General features: G+C 37.0%; 1 protein-coding gene across 1 annotated transcript in view; it reads left to right on the top strand.

Moving 5' to 3' along the window:
• The window catches only part of ADGRL2 (adhesion G protein-coupled receptor L2), a 384,704-nt gene that overhangs the window by 191,663 nt on the left and 167,490 nt on the right, over window positions 1-25,551 (top strand). Inside the window, exon 3 of the mRNA XM_048313593.1 lies at window positions 18,715-18,751. The gene's annotated coding sequence lies outside the window, so the exon portion shown is untranslated. The remainder of the gene's footprint in view (window positions 1-18,714; window positions 18,752-25,551) is intronic.

Here is a 25,551-nt window from a genome sequence, read left to right as displayed (position 1 = left end):
CCTCACCCGAATTCTCTGTATTTTTTTGGTTTAGTACAGGCTAAAGAGCACATTTTTTTGTGGGGAGTCTCATGTGAAAATATTGACCACCAATCACCAGACAGACTCCAGTAGCAATTACTGTAAACTGTGCTGCTCCATCCAATAACATTAATATTTTTAACAATTCTCTTTCCAAAAATAACTACACTTTGTGAGGATCAAAAATGAACAGAGTTCTCTGCTTTCTTTAAAGCGTGTTCTGAAGCAAACTATTATTTAAATGTATTCTTCAGTACACAGGTACTGTTATAATTGATGCAGTGGGTTTATCTGAGCAGTTCATCATACTTTTATGAGTATCAAAATATGTTTTATTTATGGCATTTTGTAGAAATGTGTTACATTTATATACCTTTTTGTTTATTCTCCAATGCTTTACCCCCCAGAAGAGGTTTTTAGGAGGGAAAGTGTTTAGCAGCAACCTGCTCATGTTTCAGCTGAGGGGTGTGCTCCCCTCAAGGAACAAGAAGGCTGCTTAACTTATGTATGTCTTCTCAGCCTCTTTCTGTTCAAAAGGCCAGTGCTGCTGGGGCTCAATCACTGGTGGATAAGCAACCTTTCCTGCCTGGAAATGGTAAACAATCCTCAGCTTTTACCTTCTCCTGCAGGAGTCAGAGAGCATTAGCGGCATGGTAGACCGGTGCTCAGGACAGAAAGGAGCTGTCACTGCTTTTATATCTGCAGAGCACGATTAGCTGCGTTTCCTGAGCCCTAGCTGCCTCGTTAAGTGTTATTTAGAAATATTTCACAAAAAGAATAAAAAAGAGATTTGTTTCCTCTTCATCTATTTACACGAAATGCTTACCTTGGCCGGTGTGGCCGTGGTTTTTGGAGCAGGGCTTCTTATCTCGACCAGTAAACTGGATGATGGTTTGAAGAAGCCAAGTAGTTCCTGAAAGCCACAGATTCCTCCAGTGGCTCAATCAGGATCAAAATCAGGGTGCTCTTACACCTTTCTTCTCCCCACTTAATCACATGGCCTCCCTCCCTGCTGGCAATATGCATTTGAATTACATTGGCTGGGAAAACTGCAGCAGACAAGCAAGAAAACAGTGTATCACACCTCCATAGCCTTGGGACTCAGGGCAGGTCAGGGCAGAGTTAGCAGCTGGTTACAGGTAATGCATCTTTTCACCAGGAAAGGTCAATTTAATGTGAGATCCCTATCAAAAATGCTTACTCTGTGCCCTGAAAATGTTTTGAGCCCCTAAAGATGGATTTCAGTAGCTACATCCTCCATCTTTAACATTTTAGTGTTTGGGGGTTGATTTCCTGGAGGTTTAGATAAGACACCAGGTATCTTGGCTCCAATACAGATTTTTAAAACTTGAGTTGATATGGGAATTCTGTGTTGTGCTTTCCTTATTTTGTGTATTGTTAAATTATACACTTTGAGGTGCTCTCATGATTAGTGTCATTTACTCTCAAATTCTTGTGAATGTTCTTTTGAAGCACTTCAGATATTTTCATTTTAATGACACATAATGATAACTACAATTATTAAAAAATACATCCCTGTGCAAGCCTAGCAATGTCTTAAGAATCCTGGAGTTCTTCAGAAAAACAATAAGACAATAAATTAAAATAACATCTAGGCTAATTGTGAGTCAATGTAAAAACTAGCCTGTTAGTTTGCTGATCAAAAGAAAGTGTTTTCATAGTGTGATGCCAAGAGGAAAATAATTCCATTGATACACAAATTTTAGAGCACAGAGGGCAGAAACATACAATTTTTGGTAAGCCTTTGGAACAGCTAGCAAAAGCAGTGCCACCAGAAAAAAAAAAAAGAAAAAAAAAGAAAAAAAAAAAAAAAGTTATCACTTCCTTAATATAGAGAGTGCTAAGATCATGTGCTAGCAGTACCCCAAATGTTAATTACAGAATCTTGAAGTCTTTTCACTATTATATAAAGAATCAATTCAATGACCTGAGATCAGATGAAATATGAAAAGGCTTCTTAGTCTGCCTTTGTACCTTGATAGAGGCACTTTCAATCAGCGGAAACCAGTACATTCATTTATGTATTAGGAAGTTATTAAAAAAGAGAACTCCACTGTGAACCATCTATAGAACAAACTAATCTGGTGCCTTTCCAGGAGAGATGGCCATCTAATGTCTGAAATTCACAAGATAAAAAGACATTTTTGCTGATGTATTCTGATGCTGAATGACTGTTAAAAGATAGAAAGGGTCAAAAAATTCACCAGAAGCTTTGCTTGCTGATAGAACATGTTATGTCAGTTTTGGAGAAGGAAAGGGAATTTAGGAGAAACAGGGCAAATCATAAAACCATACTGTGATTTTTATGGGTATCAACTAAAATACACAATATTACAAGAAACAACCCAGAAGAATACAGCAAACTTGTTAAAAATTCCACCAAACATCAGAAAATCAATAAAGCATTGAAACTATCAGTGAATTTACCCTAATATGATGTTTACACAGTATAATCTCAGACTTGAGAGTGATTTCACGACTTTAGGCAGATGTTTTGTTACAGAATTTTGAGTAAACTTCAGTTGCAAGAGCCCCCCCAAGCATCTTAATTTAGCTTTACTGCAAACTTTCTAGATTGGATTTTTCTACGGAAGAGTCCAAATTAAGTTTAGATAACAATAAAGTTATAGAAATCATATATAATTGGGGGATTTGTTCCATTCAGCTCCCATATTCATCCAGTTGTTTCTTGCTGAGCTCTCATGTTCAGCCAGTTTGACTGTGTACTTGAGAAGACCTCAATAGGTCACTTTGATATTCATTTTAGAACATGGTCTAGATTTCCTCTTTTCTTGTATCTCACTCACTATCCTCAGCAATTTACCTAAGAAAACAAAACCAGAGAGGAGACAGCTCTGGCAAGCAGATACAGCATCGAGGTGCTGCAGGTTCAGGTGTTGTACCTGACTTGATGGCTGAGCACCATTTTACCTTTCTGTGGTGCCATTTCTATGAAATTTGAGTTACCCGATTTCATTAGTACCATGCCTTGTGATCTACATGTGAAGTACATTATGAAAGAAAGATATTCTTTATTATTAAGGATATATCTTCTCAGAAATTAAATATTTTCATTAAAATTATTTTAAAATAGTTTTTAAATGTTTTCAATCACTATTTTTGTGTGTCTTTGCATTGATCTCCAAGTGACTGTTTTTAATTTTCCTTAAACTGATGAAAAACAAGTTGAGAAGCTAAACCATAACAGAACGTTCTTTAGCCTTCGTTGCACCTTTTTAATGAAAGGACTTCACTTTTTTCTTTATCTATTGAGGCAGTTGGTGAATGCAAAGCAAAAAGAGAGAAGGCAGAATACAGAACAGTAAAGAGGTTAATGATGGGAAAGTTTGAGACACTTACTAATGGAAGTATGGAAAGAAGTTTGTGGACACAGTAAGACATCAAAAAGTTTTCTATTTAGAAATACATTTTCTTTTTTTTTTTTTTTATCATATGTGTGAATGATAAGGAGGAAATACAAACCTCAGGTCTAACCTGTTGAAAGCTCAAAGTATGCAAAGCACCAGCAGAAGAAATTATGTCCAATAAAAAAGATGGAAGAGATGTGATAAAGGAAAATATTAAATGCAAAAAAATTATATGCATTTATGTTTAGAAAAGAACAAAACAGAAACAAAAAGACTATGATTAGGAAAAACTATTCTTAATTGCTAAAACTGAGTAAATTATGAAGGATTAAGTATTTGCATTGATGTTTTCTGATATAAGCTGAGTAGTTCAAAAGGAGCAGGAATTTTTTAGGAGCAGGAACTTCTAACAATCTTTTTTTTTAGTTTGTTAGCTTTTTTGCTTTTTTTTGGTGCCTGATCTAGTATTTCTTAGTCCTTTCGCTTGTGTAGATTCAGAACAAATGCTTGCCTTTTTTCTGCCTTGAAAGTCAACATAGCTACTTTTTAATAGATTTTTATGATATATAGGGTTAGTGAATGTTAGAATTATGTGTGTATACAGATAGGTATAGAATTTTGAGAGGATATAACAGATGGAAAGTCATTCTGTAATTAGATGAGGGCTATACTTATTTTTGAATGGAAACCTATTGCTAGCATTTTATAAACAAGTTATTGCTTGTCAAACAAGATTCTATCATCAGCACAACATTTACCAAGAGAACATGGTAACACCCCTGATTACTGGTATTCAGGGTGAGGTTTACAGCACTGTTTCTGGGCTGTGGACTTTGCTGTGGACCTGGTGGTGAAGCAAATGGACACTGCTTAAGTTCAATTTTTAAAGGTTTTTAAGGGATGTTTGCATGAAGTTAAGAAAAACTAAGGCAGTGCTATTTACATATTAGACAAACCACACCTCAAACCACATCTCAAACCACACCTCAAACCACATTTCATATACAGTTTTTTTCAGCTTTCCATGATACCCACAGGCCCACTGTTTCTGCAATCTATCTTTGTCTGTATTGATACTTCTTATGATCAGGAGGGGCTGTTTGATTCAGGTTCCACAAAGAGGGTAAGATTTTAGTTTGGGTGGATTCTTCATAATGAAAGGTTCTGTGTTACATGAAGTTACTGTACAGCTAGAGCATTATATGTAAATGTAAATCACTGTGTTGTATCAACGTTATATTTACTGGGAGGCTGGTGAGTCAGTGGAACTGGATACCCAGGAAACTTGTGGAGGCCCCATCCATGGAAGGCCAGGCTGGATGGAGCTCTGAGTAATCTGGTCTAGTGCAAGGTGTCCACACCCATGCAAGGGGGTTGGAACTAATTGGTCTTTAAGGTCCCTTCCAACCCTAATCATCCTATGAGTCTGTGATTCCCTGATTGTGTGATATGTTTAGGTACAGTAGATAAAACCTGACTGCACACAATTGAATCGAAAAAGCAATATATCCATGAGTTAAGTTGTTATAGGGATAGTTGTAATGCCAACACTTAGCCATAAAAATAATTTTCTTATATCAAGGAAAATCCTGGGAAAATATATGCAGCTTTTAAGAAGAAGGATTTCAGTGAGCCTTTGTTAAAGTTAACTCAAGGTAATTGTGAGCTGTGTGAGTTTCTGTCCTGCAGGGACAGATCGTGTCACACAGCTCTGTGTGAGAGCAGCCTCCCAGAGGTGCTGCAGCCTTGCCTGGCTAAGGCAGCTGGCAGAAGGGCAGTGATGGCCCCTCAGCACAGGGTCCTGCACAATTCCAATCCCAGTGATACAGGTGCTACTCAGGTCCAGCTGCAGACTCTGTGGCTCATTACCACACCTGTGAAAGAAATCAAAAATGCTTCTCTGCAGGAAGTGGAGAAACAGCGAATATAAACTATCTGTGTAACAGACGGAAAAATTGTAAGTATTTTAGGCTAACGTTGCATTTTTTTAAAAAATATTTAAATTTATTATTTAGTTAACATGCATATTTAGAATATTACTTAATGCTGCATCTGTAACATAAAAAATAGAATCCAAGTGAATAGTAAAACATGTCCAGTACTTATGGGGTCATCCTTGTGGTTTCTTGGTGATTGTGTGTAAGTTTGTTTTGTACTATTATTTGATTAAGCAGGACTTACAGTGATCTGGCTGCCTTCTCAGCACTGAGGAGCTTACGTACCTTGCAATTGCCTCTAATGTATTCCAGTATTTGTGTGTTTGTTACTATGACATCTGGTTCTTTGCCAGACATTTTGGGTGGCATTGCTGTACACTTCATTCTCAAAGTGCTGAGTGATATGGTCATGAAAAATGCCTCCTCTTTGCCCATTAAAAAAATCCCAATCATATCAGAGTTGTTAAAATTTATGCTAAGTCTATTCAGTGAAACATAAATAGTCATCACTTGGAGAACTTGCTGTGCAAGGCATGATCCTGCAATATGCTAGGCTCTTCTGAGATTTTCTCAGCACCCTCAACTTTTAGTGAGTTGCCTGATGCTCAGCACCTTGTCGAATCTGGCCTCTGAGAAGGAACATGAAAAGACCCAAAGCAAACTGGCAAATATTCAGCTGCTTGTTGTACAACTCTATTTTTCTCTCAAAAGTAACAGTTCAAACAAAGGATTAATTTAGAAAGAAAAACATAATTAAAATTGAAAGAGGGGAAACAAAGATGCGTGAAAAAGAATGTTAATAACAGTATTTGAAGAGGCAAAGAAATTAGATAGAAAACCTAATTTTTCTTTAAATAACATTGGGAAGGTTGTGGATGTTGTTTAATATTGTCCTTGAATATTTTGCAAGTGGCACAACCACTTCATGAGATGCCAATTGCTGAAATACAGAGTTGTGATTTAAAGTGACAATGACACCTTAGTTTTAGTCCAAGTGATGGATTTTGCTTTTAAATGGGTTTGAGATGGTTTGAAACGGGTATACCAAACCTAACATGGAAAGATGTGTTTGCATTTGAGGTAATTTCAATTAAAATTGGTTTTGTTAAAATATCACTCCCATAACTTTTTATTAAAATTTTATCTCTTCTAATGTGAACTCAAATGGGCCTTACAAGATACTAAGTACTCAGGAAGAGAGCTGATGGCAGCAAAGACAGGCAGCAAAAATCCCAAATTGTTAGGAGTAGCTATGGATTTTTTTTTTAACTGAATGGATAAAAGAAAATGGACAAAGAGCCTTTTAAAAATACAGGAACCATAATCTTAATTGCTTGCACCTGGTTTATGTGAAAAGCTAATATGGAATCCTGTAATATTGACTGATACCACTTTCTTTTCATTTTTTATTATGATAAACTATAAAAATGGCAAGATGGTGAATAGGAACCTTTAAGTCTTTCTTTCATCAGCTTTTAAATTGCAGATTGCATAGTATATCAACTTAATTTATGTACTATGTTTATTGGTAAATTCTCTGGATTCATTAGAGCCCTGGAACTGCATTCGTATAACAGAATATGGCCTTTTTTTCCTGGATGTTGGATCCTTTTTCAAGCTGCATATACCTCTTTGAATGTGTTATAGTAGCCTCATTTAACAGGGAGATTTTATAAAGCTTTGAAAGTGTATCATTAAAAGGGACACTGTCAATTTTAATGTTTTCAAAATGACCAATTCAAGAAAAGATTTTTTTGAAAAATATGGAAGGGTTTTTTCTAATTCCTAGAAAATATCTAGAATTCTTTAATTTTTTTCCTCCATGAATGTTTGTAAGCATCATTCAGAAGACCAGAGAATATTACTATCATAGCCATCATTATTAATCATTAATACTTTCATATTCCCCCCTCACATTGTTTCCTCTAACAGAAACTCAACCCAGTGCCAACCTGACTCCTGTGAATCATTACAGCATTATTTTAAAACTTTGAAATCTGACTTTTTTACAACATTGTTCTGTGCACTGTGGTTATTTTCATTCTTTGCTGCCAGCTGTTTGGAGAGGATTTGTAGGCCTGAGCTTTCCAGCACCTCTCTCCAGCAGACCGCTGCCTGCAGAGCCCACACTACCAACCTACCTTTCAGCCATGGGGCTGTGACAGACAAGCTCTGCCAGATGTCGTTGCCATGATTTCAGATATTCATGCTCACAGCTGTCCCATCTTACAATTCTGCTGGAAATTGCTGTCAGCCTACAGGGACAGGAGAGAGGAGCATGTGTCTGTACTTGAGCCACCTACATTCACATTGCCTGCTAATTTAAACTGCCAGTGAAAAGCCTTTGCCCTGATCCTCGGGACTGTCGATGGGATTACAATCTTCCAGTGGAGGGGCAAGGTATAAGGCTGGGAAGTGATAACATCCAAAAGTGTGGTAGCTTTGTACTTCAGTGTATGTGAGCAAGAGCACAAACTACCTGTGCTAAGTAAACAGGAAAAAATGGAGCAAAAAAAAGGTCAGCTACACTGCACGATGAGATTTTGGATGAGAAAGTAGCATTCAAGTTCCCAGTGTCCTTTTGATGGCTTGGTGAAATATATTTTGTTTTCCCAGTAAAGTTGCTAAACTGTACATATTTTATCGAAGCGATTAAAGTAACTTTTTACTCTTACAAATTAAGCATAGAATATTTAAATATAAGTGAGAGAAGGAATACTAGATATGACAATATCTGACAATGTGTTTCAAATTACCAGCAAAGCATGTGCATACATATATGAATACAGCTGTGGTTTCTCTTCAGCATTAGGTAATGTTCTTTTAATGAAAGAAAGGAGTGAAAGCTCCTGCTATTCTGTTCAAAGGAAGGGCATTTATATATTTTATACAGCACTCTTTATACTGCTGTGTTATGGTATGTAATATATTGGAACTTCTCAGTCTGTGATAGACCCCCAAAGGGTAGACATGTAGGTCTAAGAGATGAAAAAAATCAAATACATGATCTCTTGACAGAATTATATAACCTTCTCACACTGCCTCTGAACTTCATTGAATCCTCGAGGTGACAGAAAGTTGGCAGGCTAAGTAGAAGCAGCTGCTGGTGATGGCATGGCTGAGATCTATGAATTCAGTGTGATCAATGGCTGAATGCTCAACCGCCCGAGCCATTGATCACCACGCTGACCCCAGTTCCTGCTAAGTCCAGCATGTTTCTGGGGAGGCTTAAAGAAGGAGGGAGTGGAAAATGGAAAGCAGGGCATGAACAGCAAAGGGAGGAGAAAGACAGAGGCACAAGCCCTCCTCATAAAAGCTATTCAGGAAATTGCAAAGCTCAATCCTATGTTCACAGTACTTGATCACACTGAGTTTTGCTAAAGCAAAAATTCAGGTGCATACCTGAATAAATGCAGAGAAATTCTGTTCTCTACGTAGTCTGGGATTGCCACTGGAGCCTACCTTCCATGGAATTTCAATAAATGCTAGAGGTCTAGTTTCTCCATGCTCCTTTGGCAGTCTCAACTATAATATGCATATGATCATGCACCTTAGTTCTTATACCCTTTCCTCAAATGTTCTTTTAAATATTGCATGTAATAAATAAAATGTCAACACACAGTATATGCCAAATTTTGCTGAAGAAAGCAACAATATAGAAGGGGTACAAGTGAGTTTTACTAAATGCGTTCTACTCATACTCAGAAATGCTTTAACAATTGAATTGTTTCACAAAAGGAACTATTTCAGTTCAGTTGCATCATGAAAAATTACTTTGCTAGAATGGCAGAATAGATTTCCACATGCTTTTAATCTCATAGGATTTATCTAATTTTCTCAGTTGACTAATAAAAATATATTTTACAGCTTTTGACTGCAGAACTTGGAAAACTCAAGTGGTCTTCAAGAGACCAGGCGGTATTCCTTCTATCTTATGCATCTTGTTATTACTAAAGATGCTCCCAGTTAAATGTTAGTAGTTTTTCTGCTACCCTTCATTGGGATAATGCAGTTTTATTATAGTACAGAATTTAAATGCACTGTGACTGCATAAATTTCACTGTTGATACAGTAAGTAATGCCAAAAGAGAATTCAGTTCACTTCATCATAAGTGGGAATAAAACCACTTTTTCCACTAAAGTAATCATACATGAATGTGAATATACACAAAGGGCCCAATCCAGAAGTAAAAGCCTCTCCCAATAACTTGAAATCTGGATTTAGTCCAAAGAGCAGATCTGTCGAGCAAAACCAGTACATTTTTCATTGGTGCTTTTAAGCATGGAAGTGCCCTATAAAGTCAGAAGTCTTTGAGGCTATTGTTTCATTTAAGGTTCGATTTGTTTCACAGAGCTCTATTCTGAAGGAAGAAATAGTTTCATATATACAAATTGTTTGGTTTCATATAGAAAATCTATATGAATCTCAGCTACTTGCATTTAATATTCATGAAGTGCTGACCAAGACACCTGTCCTTTACCAGCAGTCGTGGCTAACCCAGGAGGTCCCATTGACAAGGGCTTAGCAAATATGACACCCATCTACACAAATGAGGGGGAAGGAGAATCCGGAGAACTACAGGTCTGTCAGTCTGACCTCGGTGCTGGGGAAAGTCATGGAGCAGATCATCTTTAGTGCCATCAGACAGCAGGTGCAGTACAAACAGGGGATCAGGCCCAGCCAAAATGGGCTTTTGAAAGGCAGGTCCTGCTTGACCAGCCTGGTCTCCTTCTATGACAGGGTGACCTGCTTTATGGAAGAGAGAAAGGCTGTGACTAGACTTTAGTAAAGCCTTTGACAGTTTCCCACAATGTTCTCCTGAATAAACTGCCTTCCCATGGTGTGCATGGATGCACCCTCCACTGACTTAAAAACTGGTTGGATGGCTGGGCCTGGAGACTGGTGGTGAATGCAGCTACACCCATTTGGTGGCTGGTCACTAGTGGGGTCCCCCAAGGCTCAGTGTTGGGGACAGTTCTGTTTAATACCTTTACTGATGATCTGAATTTGGGGATTGAGGGCACCCACAGCCAGTTTGCAGATACCACAAAACTGTGTGGGACTGTCAGTCTGCTGGAGGGCAGGAAAGCTCTGCAGAGGGGTCTGGATGGGCTGGATTGATGGGCTGAGGCCAATTGTGTGAGGCTCAACAAGACTCAGTGCTGGATCCTGCATTTGGGTCACAACAACCCCATGCAGCACAACAGCCTTGGGGCAGAGTGGCTGGAAAGCTGCCCAGCAGAGAAGGACCTGGGGATGTTGGTTGACAGCATCTGAACCTGAGCCAGCTCTGCCCAGGTGGCCAAGAATGCCAGTGGCATCCTGGCTTGGATCAGCAATAGTGTGGCCAGCAGGACCAGGGCAGTGATTGTCCCCCTGTGCTCAGCACTGGTGGGGCCACACCTTGAGTGCTGTGTCCAGTTCTGGGGCTCTCAGTTTGGGAAAGACATTGAGGGGCTGCAGCTAGTCCAGAGAACAGCAATGGAACTGGAACAGAAGTCTTATGAGGAGTGGCTGAAGGAGATGGTGGTGTTAAGCTTGGAGAAAAGGAAGCTCAGGACTGACTTTATCACTCTATAACTACCTGAAAGGTTAGTCTCTTCTGACAAGTACAAAGCAATACAAGGACAAGAGGAAATGGCCTCAAATTGCACCAGGGGAGGTTTAGAGTGGATATATTTCTTCACTGAAAGGGTGGTCAGGCATTGGAACAGGCTTCCCAGGGAAGTGGCTGAGTCATCATCCCTGGAGGTAGTTAAAACAACATGTAGATGTGGTACTTAGGAACATGGTTTAGTGGTGGACTTGGCAGCATGAGGCGAATGGTTTGACTCAATGATCTTGAGTGTCTTTTCCAATGTAAACATTATGTGATTCTATAATACCAATTAGATTATAAGACTTGCACTTGGAGTCAAAGTGCTCAAAGCAGAAAATATTAATTTCTATTTTCACCAGGAGAAAGCCACATCCTATTTGTTGTGTTATTCTGATGCATGTGCTAATACTTTTTTTCATTTTCACATATTTCCTTTCATTATATAGCTGTTGGACTATAAATACAGCTGTTATATAGTTTCCAAGTACGTAGAATCAGAGGAAGACATGCTTTCTTTTGTCCTGGTGGAAATTGGGAGCACTTCCAGTGATACCACAGGGATTCCAGTATTGTAAAAATGAGACAGAATTACAATTCTAATCTTCCTTCCTACCATGGCTTCATATCCTTGTCTCCATGTCCAAATGCTCTTTCATTTTTGTGCACTTCTAAGTCAACAAAGATGCATTGTCATGGTGATAACTGTTGGATAACACTGTCACAAAAATAGCTGAATTAACTGGTTGGAGTACAGTTCCTTATTTCATTATGTGACTGTGATATTGAGCCATGTCATTTCTCTTTCTCAGTGCATAACACGTAATAATTTACATAGCAAATTCTTTCTCTGTGAGATACATTGTTTTAAGGTTTGAATGAAGGGAAGTAGTAAACTTAACAATTTTACTCGCAAAGATAAATAATTATTCAGTTTGATCACCTTCACCTCTAATGAGTGCATCCATTTGCACCTACATAAAATGTGATTTGCACATCCAAATTTAGTACATATTTAACACATGCTACTACTACTGTAGTTGTTTATGATTCTGTTTTTGATCTCAGGATGCAGACCTTTGGCCATGTCAGTTCTGCTCTTCTCAGGTATCCTTTATAGGGTCTCATTGCATCTGCCAGTACGAAAAAAAACTCTTTTGCAATTTAGCTTTAGAAATACTCTATCAGGACAGATTTTTTTACAAAAGTTCTCAAAGTTGATCTCATATAATCCACTGATTGCACATGTTATTAGATGTGCTTGTCAGCAAACATACCTGCTATGACATTTCTGACCTGGGTATATATCTCTGTTACTGTTTCTGGGCTCTTCTGTCAGGTATTACGTCCATCCCTCCACATTCAGTCCTGCAGCTTAATGAGTTTTACAGAAATTCCTTCATTTTTATCTTACAGGCAGAAAAAAAAATATTAATGTCATTTTGCTTGAAATTCACATGACCTATATGATTTTTTTTTTAAATTGCATTTCCTGCAGCAGAAATGGGAGTACAGTCAGTTGGCCCAAAGGAACTCCAAAGCACCCACAGCTGGATAAATTCCTGCTGTTCACTTCTGTCTTGCCTGTAGGCATTTTTAACAGTTTTCAGTTCATGTGCACTTTTACCTCTTGTTTAATTTTAATTTGTCTTACAACATAATAATACCTTTAGGGAGTGTTAGTGCTACAGTAAGAGCATACATAAATTCTGTGTATGCATGTACATATGTGTGTGTGCATAACATACACAAAAACTGAGTAGTGCATCCCCTGTAGCAATTCCACTCTCCAGTTTGGTTAAGCTTTTAAAAAAAATAATATGGTCACTTGCATAAACATTGATTAGTCTTTATAGAAAGGGTCTTTAAACTCAAGTAGAGTTGAAACTAAGTGACTAGAGAAGTGGGAATTAAAAAAAATAAAAATCTCCAGAGTTTTACTCAGCTTTTGAATTTTTCTGTCATCCTACCCTGTCTCTGTCACACAAATTCCTCCCTTCTTTGCAACCATATGAGAAATGGACCTGCAGCAGCTACAGGTGCCACACTCTGTGTTCTCTCCTTGAGACAAGATGTTCAGGCTGCAGAGAGCCAAGGTCAAGGAAAACAGGCACTTCTCCTAAGAGAATGTTTGATTTGGTTGACCAGGAAGATACTCTGTGATGAATACCTGGATCACAGCAGCTCTTGGAGAAGTGGGAAGGACAACTGCTGGGCAATGGGAGGATGCCAGGAGCTCTGCTTGTGCTGGAGGGAAACAGGAGTGTTTTTAAGTTATAAAGAATGTAGTTTATTATACTCAGAATGAGGGAAGGGGTGGGGTTAGGTTAAAACAGACTAAAGAAAAATCTACTTAAAGAAGGAATGAAAGGAGGGAAGGAAACAAACTATTACTGAAAATTAAAGGCAGCCCATAGCAAAAATTTGTAAACTGCTGATAAGAAACCTAGTGAGAACTTTGTGTCCCCTACAGAACTGTGTGATGTGCCTTAGTTTAGAGATTACATTGTATTGAACTCTACTGTACCCTGTGGAAATCACACCCTCACCAAAAACTGGTTTGAAAATATTTTACTTTTGGTTATTTCACATAAACACAAACAGGTAAAGTATTCAAACAAGGAATAGATTGTTTGGCCTAGATTTCTAATTTTATGACATAGATAATTTCAGCAAAAGAAAAAAAATATTATTATAAAGACTGTGTACCAGATTCTCAGCTGGTGGAAATCAGCATAGCTCTTCCCAAGTTACAGGAATCAACTTTTAAAACAATTCTTTAGTGGAAGAATTTATACTACAAAAATTTTGTAATATTCACTTATTCATAGATATCGAAATTTTTAGGTTTAAAGTTTTGGGGTTTTTTTAATTTTTATTTTCCAATACAATTTCAAAATCTGAACTTTAAAAGATCTTTGCATCCCCTACAGCACAATGTTGTTTGTTACATATTGTGTTTAGTTATATATAAAGCTCATATTATATATACAAATTTGCAACAGATACTTTTTTTAAGCTACTGAGAGCAGTCCTGGAAACTGAAATAGTTTTTATTTATAAGGTTAGACCTATTAATTTCAAAGACAATATATGTACATCTCCAGAAGTACTGATGTCAAAAAGCATTGTAGATTCTATAACTTTTAACTTCTTCCTCAGAATCCTAAAAAAATAACAACTTCAGTGGTTGATTGGGAGACAGTGATGTCATGTGACATAGGCCCGCAAATGTTTGGTTTTGGTACTTCAGCTGGAAAAGTCTCCCCCAGATCCATAATAAACATCCCATATATTGTGAACTTCCTTGTAATATATGATCAGATCCCTTGTCATGTACGGAAAGCAGAGTGTGCAGAGTTTTTCCTGGAATTTCCTAATAAATTGACACTTGTATTTTTTGGTATACTGAGTTACAAAACATCTAGAAAAGCTGCTATGGCTCACATGGTGATAAACTGTAGAAAGTGACTTTATGTTGCATGGTCAGGGATGTTGATCAGACTTTGTTATCATTGACATGATGTGGAGTGGTTCTGACTCTGTTAACACCTCTCTGGAACAAAATGGTCCAAGACAACTCTGTACTTACCCAGGGTTTCCAAAAATATTTAGGACAGCAGTAATCTGAGACCTTATTAAAAAGTGAGCTGTGATAGTTGATTACATGCAAACAGGTGAACAGCTATGAAAAATACATGTAGAACAAAAAGCAGTGTAGAATATTTCTTTTAATGCAAAAAAGCAAAATTGGATATCTAATGACAATCTTCAGAATATGCAGAATTAAGTTTTACTGCTTTATGCCTATCTCTCTTTCCTAAATGTTTGACTATAATCCAAACAAATACAATCCTTCTAATGCATTTCTATGTTTTTCACCACAGACACTAAGGCAGCATTAGGAACTTATCTCTGTTTGCCCTTTACCTTGATGATGACATGTTTTCAAACCAGACAATATTCTGTGTCAGAAATATCAAGATTTCCCATAACCTGAATTTAGTAATCCCCATGTACGTTTAGCTTCCTGACTCTTTTTACTGTCTGCATTTCAATAAGGAGTCCCTACTATCTGCTCATCACTTCTAATTACTTTTATTTTAGCCCGTGTTCCTGGTTTCTGGGCCAGGAACTTTAAAGAACTATGATGTACTCTGACAAAGCATTTAATCAGGGCTGAGTAATCCAACAAAAAGCTTTTCAGGGCAGGGTGGAATATGGGAGGAACCTTATTGTCTGCCCAATTATTATGTTTCCTGTTCTCAGCCCTGAAAGAGTTCCTGCAGGGACCAGAAGACCTGCCCATTGCTTGATGGGAAGAGTTCCCAAGTAAGTAGAAGCCTTGTGAAAAGGGAGTGGTGACAGAAGACAACATAAAATCAGTGAAGTAGGGAAGATACAGTGAAGTAGGGAAGCACACACACTTTTCAACTCCTAAAGCTTTTATCATTGGAGTGCAAAACTCTCTAGAAATATTTGTGGCTATGGGTGAGGGGCAGGGGAAACCTAGCCATTAATTCCTAGGAGGTGTTATCAGATGCATCAGGGTTTGGCTGTAAATTTGACTACATTGCTGTGGTGCACAGAGAAATGAGTGAGGAAATATCTGATTAAAGTGTACATTGCTGCTGAGGCAACTGAATGTTGCCATAGCAATTGAGAAGAAATGTGCAAAGAAGTGAGATAATTAAATCTAACCCCTTTAGTAGTTTTGATAGTCAATGCACTGCCAATAGGAAAAGTTATCTACAGTGTTAAAGATAAAACATGGTCCTTGTGAAAGTTCTCCTTGCTGGTACTTCGCTGCTCTCTTTCTAAATATTTTGTTTCAGGTATCTAATTTGGATGTTCTCTTTAATAACCAAATACAGTTTTGACCTTGGTCAAAAGCCTAGGACTTTTGCTGACTTATTGTATCGTGGGAAGTGTGTACATAAAATATCCAGAAAGTTTTATTTGCCCTTCCTCCGTGTGCAGTGCAGTGAAGCCCAGGCTGTCACCTCAAAGCTTACAGTTCAATAATATCTAGAACGTGCTGCCCTCTTCAGGAGCCCGTGATCAGAAATGGGCAGTTTTGTTTAATGCTCCAGAAAGTGGAGTGAGTAAACAGGGCTGATCTTTTTTTTCTTTCTGACACTTGTAATGCTAGTGCCAGAGGCACTGAAAACAGTTATAACCTAAACAGAAAAATCTGATTTTTCAAAAAGGAAGTCGAAGACTTGTTAGCATTTCTTTAAATTGGAGAACTGGGTGGTCATACACACACCCAGCCAGTTATTTATTTCAGCCAGTGAAAACAAACACCAGGAAAAACCTTGACTCACTTCTTCTAAACTAATAATTCTGTATCCTATATAGCAGCAAATAACCTGTTAAAATTATTTGTGTCCAAAAAGAGTTCATACATTAGCCATCACACTAAACTTACTTTACTTTCAGCTGCTGTGCTCATCTGAAACCATGTAAGTACTTAAGCCATGATTTAGTAGAACATTAAAACATATACTTAACTCTAAGCACAAACATTGCTGCAATGCCTTTAGGAGGACACTCGTGTGAAAGTACTGAACAGGTCATGTATCAGCCTGGTGGATTGCATACCTGGCTGATAGGTGGGGACAGGCCCACAATTTTCAGTTCTTATCTTACAACACTCTAACTCACGTTCTAGAATCTTAATAATTAAGCAGGCAAGAACTAGAGACAAAATCTCCTGTGAATATAATCCTTTTGAAGTCAATGAGAGCTTTTGTTCATTTATGAAGTAGTGACATTTTATTGGTTTACAAATAGCTTTGGAAAAAAAAAAAAAAACAACACAGCTTTGTGGCAAGGGGACTCCAAAGCTGCATGGAGGAAAGGGAGCTAGTACTTTGCTGAAATGAATGGATTTTTTTAGTAAGAGTCCCAAACAGGCAGTTGATAAATGTGTGCCTCACTCAAACAGCATGTTTGCAAACTCAGAGCGCTGAGGAGCAGAGATCTATGGGAAGCACACAGAAGCCAGTGCTTTGTGGGAACTTGGCTCCACTGGAACAGATGTTCAAAGGATTCATTTTGAGCTTACGTGAAATATTGTTTCTTTGGCTGAGAGGGACCCTGTTTTCCTGTATTTTATAAATGGAGCAAAAGAAATATCCTGTACTAGATTTGAGATGAGGCACTGAGAAGGAGGTGTAGCCCATGAAGAATGGAGTAAAAGCGGCTTTAAGGTGCCTCTGTAGATGCTGAGATTCAAGGCTGCTACAGGCCAATGAATCTTCACATGAAATAGAGCAGCCCTCAGGGTTTGTTCTAATTTACACGAGCTTTAGCCAGGCTCCCTATTTCTTGTGCTGTGCACAGCCTAGATTAAGTCTGAATTTCTGCAGCACTGCACACCCTGGAAACTCCCTTTTTGCCCAAGGTAAACTCCTTGAACAGAAATAACTTCTTTACTGTACTGTGGAATTCTTCTCTATCTGGAGTCTCCCTTACCTTTAAATACGTATAGTTCATCCAGTGGTACATGTATTCATGGTGAAAACCTGGAATTGATCTATCATTTATCTGAGTTTTTACTTTTCCTCTTTGAAGTTAATAGTCCTACTCAGACCTCAACATTTTTTTTTCTAAGTGGCCTGTGACTGGATCTCTTGGTTCTAGTAACATTTTTTCAACATAATATTTAATTGAATTCCTTAATTCTCTCCCTCACATGTTTACATAAAGATTTCATTTTCTCAAACAGTGAAAAAAGTTAAGAATAGTAAGTGGGGTTTAAGTGTTCTTCCTTCTTTGGCACAAAACTGTTTTACCTCAGAAAACTACTATACATGAGGCAGATTCTGTATCTAACTCTGGCCATTTCAGCAGGAGTAAAGTTGTATTCTGTGTGAGAAATGATCACAGAATTTAGCCTATTATCCTGAAAACCTTTTATTCTCAAAGTGCACCATTGGTACATATAGCACATGAAATCACAGAGAGGCTCTGTGTGGGTACTGAGTGAAAGTGATCACTCCCTCTCCGTTCAGCCTGTAGTACAGGGAATGGTAGCAGTGATTCATTTCTTTCTAAAGAAAACAGAATAGCCATGATGTCAGGTATAAAACAGACTGAAAGGGATCATAGAAAAGAAGGAAGTGAAGAGAGTTAACTAGTATCCATTCTTTCATTTTCACACCACAGATAAAGCATGCTGATGAGGTGTGGGGTGTACTCAGTACTTCCTCAGGACCCCAGTCTGACCAATGTAGAACTCATGAGCAATAATATTCTGAAGCAAAATGTAAAGGCTGATTAATTGTTTTAATAGTAATGGAATTTGCTCAATACTAATACAAATTTCTCAATGAGTTAGGAAGGAAGGCTTTAACATGTAATTGATAATTGTCTCCTTTGATCATAACCCTTTATGCTCCTGTTTTCTCCCACTCCATAGCAGAGTGACAGCAAGCCCATGGATTTCTTTTCAAAAATACAGTCACAAGTTGGATGCCAAGATCCTGTGTCTGTATTTTGTGAAAACTATGCAGATAAATTCCAGCTGGCATGCAGTTGTAAATGCCAGTTCTAAATCGTGCAGATATGCATGATAGCCTGGGTTTTTTTCTAGTCCAGTACCTGCTAAGTACATGTAATACGTGTTTGGAAGTGCATTAAACTATTGATCTGTGATTTGAACATGTATTTTCATTTTTTGTTTTGATGCTGATGCACTGTTTGGCTGTTAGAATCCCTGCAGGTAAGAATACAATAACTAATAACACTTTCTTTGCTTTCTAGGGTCTTTATGGCAGAATGATGAATTCCTACTTTTCTGGTAAGCAAAAAGCTTTTTCTGTTTCTGATAACAAAGAACAGAAGGTAAATTCTTGTAAGAAAGTATTGCTAAATTGCTTGAGAAAAAACTGTACAATTTCATAATTATATGGCTTATACAGCTGAAAATATTTGAATATTCAAATCTTGTAAGCTACCTAGAAAAGATTTGCAGAACATTATGCTAATTATTCAAAAGAAAATATGGGAGGATTTAACATCCTTGTTAGAAATGCTGATGACCACAGAATGCTCAACTATTTATTTTCATTAACAACTATTTGTAATATATAAATTCCCTTAAACATAAATAGCTCTCTTCTACAGGTTGAAAAAGGGTGGCTTTCATAGTGTCTTTTACTGTTTGAACTGTATAAAATTGATTTTTATTTACGTTTCACTGGAGCTTTGCTGTATGTGTGAATTTAAAAATATGTAGTTTACAAACATAGACATCACTTCTGCATGCTATCATGTTGTTTTAAAAAGATGGTTTCATCTTTCATTTTTTTTTTATGGCTGAAAAAGGCAGTATTTATTTTGCCCCTTGATCATAACATCTTTACAATCAAATAAAAGGAAAAATTCATCATCCTGTATGTGTAAAGGTCATCCTAAAATAACACTTCTGAGCAAACTACTGAATCATATGAGTACATTGTTAAGGAGAAATGTTTTCCAACAGGTCTTGGGCATTCACTTTACAAAAAATATCCTTTCCCACTACATAAAAATGTAGTCTGAAATCAACATAGAACTATCATGAAGAGAAACTACTGTGGAAGCTAAAGTGGAAAGAAATATTACTTGAAAAATATCTCATTGGGGCACAATTTCTGACTTAAAATGTGCTTCTTAGTGTTACACTTCAGAGATCTTCCATCTAATGCCAAAAAGAACTTCAGTCTCCGTAAAAAAAAAGGAGATTATTCACAAAATTTAATGCATCAGAGCTTAAACCAATGATATATTTAAAATATGTGGGACTGATTTTTTGTTATATCTGATAGAAGCAGTATCAAAGTTGCCAGTGTTCAAGAAAACCAACACCAAAACACAAGTTTTGTGATGACCTTTAAGAATTATTTCTGATCAACATGGAGAGTTGGTTGTTCTTTGAAACTTTTTTCTAGGAAAGTAAAACCTGCAGGTGAAGCTGTTTGGATGCACGTGGTTTTGACCTGTAGCTTTACCCCTCTGATAACAGCAATGAGTTCTGCTTTGGCAAGGTCTGTAATGCACTATTACCTGCCTGCTAAGGGGGAAAGAATGGGGTATTTCAGAATTATCATGCTTGCAGATCCTTCAGGGGCATAGCTGTGATTAAAGAAAGGGAAAAGTCATGTTGAACTAGGGGTGGAGGGGAAGTAAAAAAGAAAAATAAAAGAACAGTCCAAACAGGCATGAGAACTACATTTAACCTCTTTCATCCACAAACATAAAAATGTTCAAGAAGAACTCAAGAGGCATTTTTAATCTAAAAGATTAACTATGTGACAGTTAAGTATGTTTGGGATTAAACCATCAAAGGGCCTGCCTCTTTTGTGTATATTTGCCTATTAGCAGTGGGCCCTTGGCACAAGGATTGTATGAAGGTTGCAGCCACAGACAGACACTTGCACTGCATACACCCTTCTCTGCAATGTTCATTAGACAAAAATATTGTCAAAGGTAAGTGTTTACCAGCAGCTCTAGTCTACTTAAAACCATTTTGGCCTGAGGCTGATTTTGTGAAGAAGGCTTGGGGGAAGGGAAGAAGAGAGACAGAACGTTTCATTTTTTCATGAAAACGAGTGTATTCAGCCAGCATCCTGATCTGAGGTAATTTATAACTCTAAATTTGCATGTTAAGTGAAATTATAATTATTTTTATTTTGAGGACAAATATATGATTTACACTATAAGTGAAGTTGATAGGACAAAAGCTTGGACTTTAAGGGTTACTACAACAAAGACAGTAATGGATTATTTTGGGTAGAATTAATTTTTATGCGTATAACTGTGTACACCTCAATGAATTTTCTCTGACTTGCCCAGGAGTACAGGGTTACTCTGTTGATTATGGATTTCCTTTATGTAAATATTAATTCAAATATAAATGTATTTTCAAGTCGGGTATCTTTTGTTTAAAGAATGGGAAACTGAGCTTTGTCACATTACTTCCTTTCAACATGGCAAGGCTTTCTTTTAATCTTAAAACCAAGATAAATATCAGAGAATAAAATAAATTGTTAAATAGATAATTAATATCTCTTTAAGAAAATACACTTACCTTCTCATTTCTAACTCTATCTCTGCTTAATGTATAAAGATTAAATGCACATTACCATGAGTAGTCATAACATCTAGATTTTAATCTAAAAATGGATTTTTTTTCTATATATGTTAATAAATTATCCTTTACCTCAAATTATTCCTAAATATGTGCCATTTAGTGGTAGCATTTCATCAAATATATAAACATTTTGTCATAAATTTTGAATTCCACAAGTTTTAATATAGGGAAAATCATGTCAGATAAACTGAGAACATAAAAGACCTACTAACACACACAGAAGACAGCTGCAGCTAAAAACTGAAAAAGACAAAAAATAGTTCTCAATTTCTTCTCAATTAAAACTCTGCAATTATTCTTTGAGATTATAGATCTCTATTGGGATTATGGTTACACAGAACTTTTTGGTTCATTTCACAGGAATAATATTCATCTTAATTAGCAAAAACAATTGATGGGCCTTCTCACTTTTTTACAAGAGGGAGTTCACTTGGTGTACTGATTATGAGTATTAGATTATCCTGATAAATGAAAAGTTCTTGTCTTTCTGAACAGCAGCTGAATATGTTAGCTGTCTTCAGCCTTGTAGCTTCTTTGTTAGACATCACCTTGTTGAGACAGAATGACTTACTTGGTAAGTGGTTGACCCGATTTTTTGTCTGGCACCCTAACATTGCTGGGCATCATGCCAAGATGGATTCTGTAGCTATTTATGACTACATTCAAGGTTCAACTATGCAAATCACAACTATTAGCCAAAAAAGCAGAGCAGATTTGTTTTTTAAATATTTCCATAGCTCACAAGGTCAAAGCATTTGTTTTCACAATTTTAAAATATAGTTTTGTAAGTAATGATCAGTAATGTTTAAAGAGATTGTCACCTTTAACATTTTATTTAGACTGATTTAGACAATACATAAACATTTTTCCTTATGTGCTACAAAATTCTTGTATGGAGCACAGGAAGAAGAGACACGAGCTGAAATGAAAAAAATATGTTTCATTTTATCTGTCTGTGACCCTCTTAGCCACACCATACAGAATTACAGTAAAATAAAAGGAAGATGAACTGTGACAAAACATCTTTGAAGTTTTCAGCCTTCCTCCAAGGCCACCCTGATGCAGCTGCCTGTGGGGAATGGCACAGAAGGGCAAGGACCAAGGGCCTGTCCTGCCCACAGTGCGGGCACACCCACATTGCTCGCACCTCCTTGCTGGGCTTGAAGTCAGGCCTGAATCCCACACAAGTCCCTAGGCAGGATGTGTTCACAATTATTTTTGCCTGACGTTTGCCAGACCTAAATTCATCCAGCATCTCTCTGGTGGATTGTACCTGCAGGCAGGTACAGGGCACAGTGGCCCCATAGATCTGTCCTTGCATCAGGCACTGAAACGGTGGTGGTGGTTTGCTGGACTTCAGCTTGGGGATTTCTGTGGGGTTTGGTGTCCTCCCCCCATTCCCATGACATTCAACCCCCACCAAGACTGAAAAGTAAAACTTGTGTAATTTCAAAAGGAGGCAGTGCTACAGAAGTTGTTTGGGACAGGTTTGCCATTTGCTCTGTGTGCTCTCCAGTGTCCATCCTGATTTGAATCCTTTGGTAGTCATTGCTATCATCCTGCAGAATAGCTGTTGTTTTGTCTCAGTTCTACAAAGTAATAATGAAAACATATTTGCAAAACTAGCAATGGTATATGTTATGTAGTAAGAACTGTGTCTACAGAAAATTGAAATGTGATTTAAACACATATAAAAATGATTACTCGTAAGCAGAAATTGAAAAGAGGTTATGTGCACAACTTGTTACAAGATAGATTTTAAAAAGACATTTATCTCTACCATATCCTTATTTCCTGACAAACCTAACAAAAGTATTAATAAACCTTACATGTGTCAACAAACTTACCTACTAAAAATACTCAATTACAAAATAATAATTCCATTCATCCAACACCTAAAGATTCTTCAACAATATAATACAAACGGGCAATAGATAATAAACAATATAGAATATAGAGGCATGGGCATAATGATAATATAGACTATATATAGTAGTCAATATAGTAAATTGAGACATTTCCTCGTAGAGAAAAGGGAAGCAGATTTAAAACCAAGCAGGGTCTGTTTTCTAATAGAGGTTTGGGCATACTTTGGATTAGGTCCTCAGACAGAATCTGAGGTGGGAGCTCACGTGCCTTCATCAGACAAGTATCCTTCACATAACACCAAGCGTGGATAAAGACTGCTTAATTTATTGATTGCAACATAAAATAATTAACAAGGCTGAACCTCTGGTTCAGAGTGTTTCTTTGACTAAAATAAAGGGTTAACATAAAAAATGTAAAACAGTTAATTGTTGTAACATTTTGCCTTATCAGTCAACAGTTTTCTTTATAGTTGTAAAACAAAAAGCATTTTAAAAATATTCTATTGAAGAAGAATCTGAGTGTGAGTTAACAGTGCCTGAGCATAGTTTTCATTTGTGCAATGCTTTTTATTCTTCACCTGAGTTTGGTGGGTTGTGGTAAAATAATGTGTTTCAGCAGAAGGGAAAGAATTACGGGAGAAATGTGAATGAGTGCAGAATAAGGCCAATTATGAAAAAGTAATTGGTCAAAGTCTGATTTCTTTGTTTTAGTTACCATCTACTCAGAGCAGGGCTCATTGATCTTAGTGGGGTTACTTCCCTTACAAACTGCAGGACTGAGGGTAGGGCTTTCCTGAATCATCTGTAACAGTACAACCCCATACTTCTAACAAGGTGTGAAAGAGGCTTCCAACAAAGTAGGGAAGATATTTTAAAGTGGGACAAAAAAATATAGGTTGAATTGGGAATATGGAGATTTTCTATTGAATTCATAGGATTTGTACAAAGAAGTAGAATTTGATCCTTATTAATACAATACAAAGCCTTGGAATTTATTCATTGTTAAACTTCTGTGCTTTAGCCAATTCTTTTTTCAAGAGTCCCTTCTCCAAAGACAGTCACAGAGCCCTGTGTTACGGTAAACATTAGCAACTCTGTCCACAGTCAAATCTAAAAAATACTTAAGAAACTAAATCCGAGACATTAGCAATAAAAATACTTAGCATGTATTTGTTTCCTGGGAGCCTACATGGAAATTGAATTCCACTGAGCTGCACTTACACAGAACAGAATTCAATTAAAAAAAAAACCCGCCTGAATTCCATGCTGTGAAAAGCCCTTGCAAATTTATTTTAGGGAGTTTGGGTGTGGAGCCTGGACATAGTTTTATTTTATTTTTTAATGGAATCAGTCTTAATGTCTAAGGTTATTCTTTACTTGCCTCTGCTGAACAGTTTTCACATATAAGCCAACGGAGGACAACTCGTTATTAAAGAAGTCAGCAGGTGTCCTGTGCTCTGAAACATATTAAATAAAGAACTCAATGGGATCATGTTGACTGTAAGCTCCACAAAGAAATTAAATAATGAAGACAGCAGCTCTTCAATGAAGACCAGTTCTGCAGAAGTAAAAACGTCTTGTCACAAGGTGGAAAGTTTTCCTACATGTTTTTACTGAAATCTCTGTTCTGGCATTTTCTGAAAACAGGCAGTCTATAGATTTTAGACACTTAAACTTTCTGACTGGAATCTTATGCAATAAAGAGTGACAAGAGGAATAATATTCAGGAACCAAATAGTCCAATGCTGCTCTTCTCTTCACACTTTCACTGTTCAACAAAAGAGCCATTGCAAAATGGCCTTGTTACCCATCTCAAGTTTGTTGGAGTGTCTTATCCATGTCAATATTAATATGAAACACCCCTTCAAAATAAAAAAAAAAAAGAATAGGAAAGGGTCCATTGTATTTTTAGTTAATATTTTTTCAGAGTATGAAGCCTTCCAGCCATTTAAAATACCAGAAACATTTAAAACACAGTCCCCTTTTCGATTTAAATGTATTTTTGGATATTAACTTTAAACTACATTGGGAAGGTTCAGAATTAATATAAATACAGTTTTGAACTTCCCACTTATTCTGAGTTGTTAAGTAATTGCACCAGACAAATGTTTTTAGAGTGGGCTTAATATAAGGAATCACAAAATTTATTGGGTGTTAATTTATTGAAAATTTTGTCATGCAATAATTGTATGAAGAAAATTGACAATTAAGAAACATAACTAAGTTTCTTTTTGAAGAAAAATTAAACTTGATTTAATTCTCTTTGGAAAAATAAAAGTTGACTTCAACAGAAGTAAGTCTGGGCAACTCAGAGTTGATTGGAAAATAAATTATCCTAAGTGCATCCAGACTCACCGAGCATCTTTAAGAAACAGAGTGTTCATAATGAACCGAAGTCTTCTGACAGCTTAATATGACTTTAAAATAACTAATATGAAAAAATATTGCAAAACCTTTGTTGACCAGGTGTTTTCCCTTTTTATCAATACAATATATTCCTATAATGGCCATCCCATGCTCTATCATTAAATTGTGAGTTTTCCTTTCAGGTGCTTTGCCTCAGACATATGGAATTCTCATCTGCAGTTTTTACCTCCA

Source organism: Corvus hawaiiensis, chromosome 9 (assembly GCF_020740725.1).
Source record: "Corvus hawaiiensis isolate bCorHaw1 chromosome 9, bCorHaw1.pri.cur, whole genome shotgun sequence".
Classification (NCBI taxonomy): domain Eukaryota; kingdom Metazoa; phylum Chordata; class Aves; order Passeriformes; family Corvidae; genus Corvus; species Corvus hawaiiensis.
This window is presented reverse-complemented; position numbering and strand designations above follow the sequence as displayed.